Genomic DNA, 7,344 nt, shown 5'->3' on the forward strand with positions numbered 1-7,344 from the left:
AGAATTACGTTCTCGCTGTTCGGAAGCGTTTTCCATATAAAGTGCATTAGCTCAGAAAACTACAGTGACTTCAGCAGAGGAATCGTTGACCTTGGCTGCCTTATCTCAGATTTTTCCCAGAGGCGTGGAAGAGAAAACATAGTTTCCAAGTCAGAGCCAGAGGAGGTGATGTGATTCCTACGCTGTGCCTGCCTCCACATGTCGCTGAAACAGGCCACTGGCGAAGAGCCTCTTTTAATATCTGCAGACAATTGATGTGCGTCTGAGATAAAGTGTCTGTATATGGGATGTGTGTGTGTGGACGAACCTTGAGGGAAGTAGTAGAATACTCGGATAGCCTAAAGTAGCAATGAAACAGTACACTCACACACACCTTTCCGCAGGTAAAAGGTCCAGGTGAGTCACTGAGAGTGCCGCAGTGCAAACAGAATCAGATTAGAACTGGAAACCAAAACACAGACTAAACAATACGTGTGGCTTCCCTCTGTCAGCTCATGTGTTCAGATGAGTCATTTACAAGTGCAGCACACAAAGCTCTGAAACTGTAGAGAGTCGAGTTTGGAGTGAGACATTTGGACTTATTTTACATGCAGCATCTGTGTTGTTCAGTCCTAAGCAGCTTTATGAAGTTTAACCAGTGGTGGGCCGTCAGGGCCTTCAAGGCCTTCTCTGCTGGCCTAAAAAAAAATACCTGAATCACAGATTTAATTATATTTTGTCCATGAATACTTATTAAATCATTCCAAATGGTCTGTCCGCTTCCTTTCATAGCTTTTCCCCAGGTTGTGCTGCTTCAACACATGGATTTTCATATTAAAGCATTTAACCAATCACATTTCAGCCGTCATTTGTTGCCGGGCAAGGTCACAGTCACAGAACTCTGCCTGGAGGCCTTCACAGTCAGTTCTGCAGGCCCTCGAGCAAAACATAAGTGGGATTTTTTGTGATTTATTCTGAACATGCAATGAAATTTAACATATATGCACTTGCAAAACATACATAATAATACAAATATCAAAAATCATAACAATCTAAGTCAGAAGAAAAGCACAATAATTCCATTTACATTTACCCGAAAAGGGGTGGGAAGAAGTATAATTTATTTAAACCCACTCCCTCTCCCTACAATATTATCAATAATATATGTCCCTCTTCCTTTCACATTACTCTTCTATATTTATATATCTATTCACACACACACAAACACACATACACACACACTCATTCATCCATATACACATATATACGTTTATACATATACACACATACAAATACACATATAATCTTTTACCAGTGCCTTTCTTTGTTGTGCTGGCGAATAAATAAACAAATAATAACTAACTCAAGGAAGGAAATATCTACATAAACAACAGTGAACATATGGTGACAATTAATAACCCTCTTCTATATCTTGTGAAAAACATGTTCTTCTAAGTGTTTTTGAATTGTCTTCTGTTTGAACATTCCTTGTGCTCCTCTCTCAGTCTATTCCAGACGTTAACAGCACACACACATATGCTCAAACTTTTCCTAGCAGTGCGCACCCTCTGAATTTTGAAATTAAATCTACCTCTTAAATTAGAACTCCCTTCCCTTTCACTGAATAATTTCTGAATGTTTCCTGGTAGTAAGTGTTGATGAAACTGTTGCTTCAACTAATCAGACTTTGAGTTAGCGACACCAGGGCCTTCTAGCAGGCGTACGGTGACATCAGCGTATTCACACCCTGTGATTGGATAGTCAGAGAAATGTATTAAAATGTATTATTATTATTATTATTATTATTATTATTATTATTATTATTATTATTATTATTATTATAAGCTGTTCCATGCAAACATTTGGTACAGGAAATAAATAAATATATGCATATGAAATGTGCTGCAGACAGAAGGACCAGACTTCAATATCCTGATGGGAATTTGTTAATTTATTTGCACAAAATAAAACAGCAATAGAAAAACACAACAACTTTCAAACAAGTAACAAAATTGTGCAGGAGAGGTTAGAAGCCAAAAAGAAGGCTGATATGAATACCTCCCCTGAAATGAACAATACACACAAAAAAAAGAATTAAAAAATACAATATAACTAGAATAATAAAATAAAGTAAAAACAATAAAAATGTAATCCACATTACAAATCATCAAATACAAATTAAGTAATATACGGCCTTACATTTTTTCATGAATTAAAGTCCTTTTCAGGTGCTTTTTAAACAATGATAAAGTAGATGTTGACTGAAGTTCAGGTCTTAGATTATTCCACAGATTTGGTCCAGGATATTTCAGAGAATACTGACAGACTGAAGTTCGGCACTACGGAAGATACAATTTGCTTGAAAATCATGTCGGAAAGTTGTGAATAACAGAAGACAACATAAAGAAATTGTGGAAAAACTTTAGGAAGAATATGAGTTAAGTGAACATATTTGGACATGAAGACACAGGTCTGGTAAACGTTCATATCAAAAACAGAGAGAAGATTGAATTTTTTTTTTTTAGCTTATATGAATTCATTCATTCATATAAACTTTGCAAAAACAACAATTCTAATGGTGTTTGTAGACTTTTGCTCAGGACACTATATGTTATGGCTATCTAAATGTGCCTATTTTGTGTAATTTGTCAGGTTGGGTCATGCCCAGCTGAACATGACAAACATCTCCTCATTGTTATGGCTGTCAGGTATGTGACAAGTGCTGAGCTCAGGGTGGAGAAAGGTATTTCCGCTGGGAGCTGCTGGGTTTCCAGGGAAAGAGTTAAAGTTTAACTCCGCTGTGAGGGTGTGGGAGCGCTGGACGACTGCTGTCTGACACGAGGACGCAAGATCTGGAGTTATTTAGTCTTTTTGTTGTTGCTGTCACACAGGCGGTGACTCAGGTCCACTTAAGATTCACTTTGTTGGAGGTGCAAATAGAAACATGTGCATGACTCATTCTGGGCTTCAGCACTTTGGTTTGGTGACTGGATGACAGAGGCCACATGATCCCCTAAAGTACCGGACCAGATGAGATCATTTACTGTACCTCTGCCGCACAAGATACTCTGATGTGGAGAGGGAATATTTTCCATAGTTTGAGTCTGTGTCTTTAACTTTTTGTCGGGCAAGTGACTATTTCTGGTCATTTCTGCACACATTATGAAACAGTGACAGCAACAGTCAGTGAGGGAGCAGTCTCAGGTCCAATGTGGTCTCCAGGGTTTGTAAGATCCAATGTGGTCTCTAGGGTCTGTAAGGTCTAATGTGGTCTCCAGGGTCTGTAAGGTCCAATGTGGTCTCCAGGGTCTGTAAGGTCCAATGTGGTCTCCAGGGTCTATCAGGTCTAATGTGGTCTCCAGGGTCTGTAAGGTCCAATGTGGTCTCCAGGGTCTATGAGGTCCAATGTGGTCTCCAGGGTCTATCAGGTCTAATGTGGTCTCCAGGGTCTGTAAGGTCCAATGTGGTCTCCAGGGTCTGTAAGGTCCAATGTGGTCTCCAGGGTCTGTAAGGTCCAATGTGGTCTCCAGGGTCTGTAAGGTCCAATGTGGTCTCCAAAGTCTGTCAGGTCCAATGTGGTCTCCAGGGTCTGTAAGGTCTAATGTGGTCTCCAGGGTCTGTAAGGTCCAATGTGGTCTCCAGGGTCTATCAGGTCTAATGTGGTCTCCAGGGTCTGTAAGGTCCAATGTGGTCTCCAGGGTCTGTAAGGTCCAATGTGGTCTCCAGGGTCTATCAGGTCTAATGTGGTCTCCAGGGTCTGTAAGGTCCAATGTGGTCTCCAGGGTCTATGAGGTCCAATGTGGTCTCCAGGGTCTATCAGGTCTAATGTGGTCTCCAGGGTCTGTAAGGTCCAATGTGGTCTCCAGGGTCTGTAAGGTCCAATGTGGTCTCCAGGGTCTATCAGGTCTAATGTGGTCTCCAGGGTCTGTAAGGTCCAATGTGGTCTCCAGGGTCTGTAAGGTCCAATGTGGTCTCCAAAGTCTGTCAGGTCCAATGTGGTCTCCAGGGTCTGTCAGGTCCACCTGCTTTGTTCGGTTCCATGCAGTAATGGAACTAATGTAAGGACTGATGTTCAAAGGGGTCATGTGGATGTGGACAGGGGTCTGGACCAGCACTGACTGTAGTCGCTTTTCCATCGACCCTCCAAATTACGCGAACATAATTTACGCACAAAAGTTTACCTAATGGAAAAAAAAAAAATTTCACCAAAACTCTTGTTTTCGATTAAAAGTTTTTGTGCTGGCAAGAGGTGGTTTTTTTCAGGCGTAGCACTAATGGTATATCACACACAACTGCAAATTTCTGCAACTAGAGTCACATGAATAAAAACAAACAGATGTTGACGGACGTTAAAACAAGCGAAGAAGAAGAGTTTTAGGAAAAACATGGTGTGGTATGTGTGGAAACAGCAGGAAACTGAATCATTTTTTAATTTAGTAGGAGACAGAGGGGTAAAATATAATAATAATGAATATATCTGTAAATTAACGCCATATTTACATTTGCTGCCATGTTTATGGAAGGACTTCTCGTGTCATCTCGCAATAATAAACAAATTATCGCATTTGGGATTTAATGGAAAAACTGACATCACACCCTTAAGTTTTTTCAACATTTAGAAAATATCGGTAAAGTTCTGCACACATGTCCAACAGAAAAGTTACTTCTACATTGTTCTAGTGTTTTAAAAGTGATGTTGTAATATTCAAAAATGCATGTTCTTTTCACCTTACATGTGTTTTTCTTGTATTTTTTATATATACTTGTTGGATTTAATTTTTTTTTTTTTTTTTTTTTTTTTTGCCACTTATGGATAAGGAACCAAATATGGTAACTTCATTCACCTTTTCATTTCATCATTGTTTGTTTATTTTGAGCATTTACATAATACATGCAATTTAAAATTCCAAAATCCTTCATCTACACTAGAAAAGGAGTGGGAAGAAGAAACACTTATTTAATCTCACCCCCGTTCTCATCATCAAATAGCTGAACATAATAACCTCGATCTTCTACATAATAAAAAAAAAAATGTTTGAAAAAAATTCTCAAAAGTAATACAGTCTTGTTATGTCCTCCAGTAACACACTAAGGTTGACGTTTTGTATTTCAGAGTATTCCATGAGCGAACTACATTCAAAAAAATAATTAAGCCAAAAATGTTGACTTTATGTATTTTAATTACATGTAAATTTTCCATGTAATTTTATTACATAAGTTTAATGTAAAGAGTTGCATTTAATACAATGTTTTTTTCTATCATATTGAGTCAATATGAGTAAATTAAATACCTTCAGTCAGATTTGATTTAGTTAATGCAAACTTTTACATAAACTGTATTTGACTGTGACGTTCAGCCTTTTTATGTGATCTAGTAAATAAAGTTTACTTTATTTGTTTAGATTCATTTTATACTAAGCATATTCACATTATGTTTGACTTTTTCAGATAAATAAACTTTAAATTTCATATATTTCAGTTACATTTTACTTTAAAATATTACTTCATGTTTATTAGAGCCAAGAATCATTTTTTTGAGTGTATAAAAGGTTAAAAACTTGAAAATCTGTCAAATTTGTAACACAGTGGTGATCAAAATTGTTTGATTTTCTATTTGTGTATTGTTTATCATTATTATTATTATTATTATTATTATTATTATTATTATTATTATTATTATTTATTTATTTATTTATTTATTTATTTATTCATTTATTTTTTTTGTTTTGGGTTTTTTTTTTTTGTTTCATATGTTTTGTATTATGTCTGTGTCTGAAATAAACTAAACTAAACTAAAAACTATTCCAACACCTGACAGAGCTGAAAATACTGACTCAAATACTGGCTTTCATTTGCTAATGCTCATGAAACATGCAGATGTTTACTCTGAGCACAACAAATATCAGATGAAGTGAGTTATTATCCACTGTAATATTTATGTAATGAGCAGGATAGGAAGATTTGTACCTTCAACAGAATCACAGCTGTGTTCTAAGACTCACAATCAGCTTCAATTTCACCAGGAAAGACCCAGTGTTACTTCTGTGGCACTTCCAAAATATATTTTTTCAACCTATATATAACCTTTCTTAAATGTTTTATCACCATTTATTATTATTATAACAATTATCCTTTTTGTTTTATGTTTTTTTCAGTGTAAATCAGGTATTTTTTATATTTAATTCACTGATCATGTAGATGTTCATTTAAGATCAGATTAAAGTTGAGGGTTATTATATCAGAAACAGAAAACTGAGGGAAAAAGTGACTTTTCCAGTAAAGATTTCAATAACTGAACATAAACCCAGTGTGTCCATCCTCTGTCATTGATCCAACTCTACTGGTTTTACTGGTGAATCAATGTTGTAGAAGATGACGGTGTTTCCACGGTAACTACAGAGCCTCTGAATGGGTCATATCTGATGACCATGAAAAGATGAAGAACTGTATTTTACACCAATTATTTACATGTATTGATAGGATTAATGGAACAACAGGTATTAAACAGTTTACATTAGTAGATGGTTTTGGTCACGGTTATGGTTATGGGTATTTTAATGGACAAAAAAAAAAAAAAAAATTCAGATGAAACCTCCTAAATTCAATCCAATCCAACTTTCTTTGTAAAGCACTTTAAAACAACTGCAGTGGACCAAAGTGCTGTACAGAAGAAAAATTCAAACCAAAATAAAAGTATAAAATACAGAATAGATTTAAAGACACAGAAACTGTACAAAAACAAACCAAAAAACAAACCAAAAAAAAAAAATAGTGCTATACAGAAGAATAAATAAAACCCAAATAAAAAGAATAAAATACAAGAATAGATTAACCCTTTCATGCACAGTGGTCACTCCAGTGGACAGTTCTTCTCCAGCTGTTCTCTTATATATTCATGGATTTTGTTGTTTGTTTTGTTGTTTGTGGACACTTACGCACCATCCCATACACTGACATTCATACTATTAGTTATAAGTCTGTAATTAACAGGTTGGGTTTTTTTTTTTTTTTTAAAGTTGTCTTTTTTTTAATGTAGAAATGATAAGTTACTACTCAAAAATCACCAAATTCACCCAAAAATTACCCTAAAATCAGCTAAAAATGACTCAAAACTACCTATAAATCACTCCCAAAATGACCCCAAAAACCACCTAAAAATTGGTCAAAAACCACCTTTTTTTTTTTTTTTTTTTTTTTATCACCATAAAGTGAGTACTGACTGGTATTAGAGTGTTAAAATGTGAGAAAACTTCAGATTAGCAGCATTAAAAATGTCTGCTAAAGGTTCATACTGTCTTCCACATATAATTTTTTAGATAATTCATTTATCAGACAAACTAGTAAAGCAGGTAAACAAACAACTAC

This window comes from Sphaeramia orbicularis, chromosome 5 (assembly GCF_902148855.1).
Source record: "Sphaeramia orbicularis chromosome 5, fSphaOr1.1, whole genome shotgun sequence".
NCBI lineage: Eukaryota > Metazoa > Chordata > Actinopteri > Kurtiformes > Apogonidae > Sphaeramia > Sphaeramia orbicularis.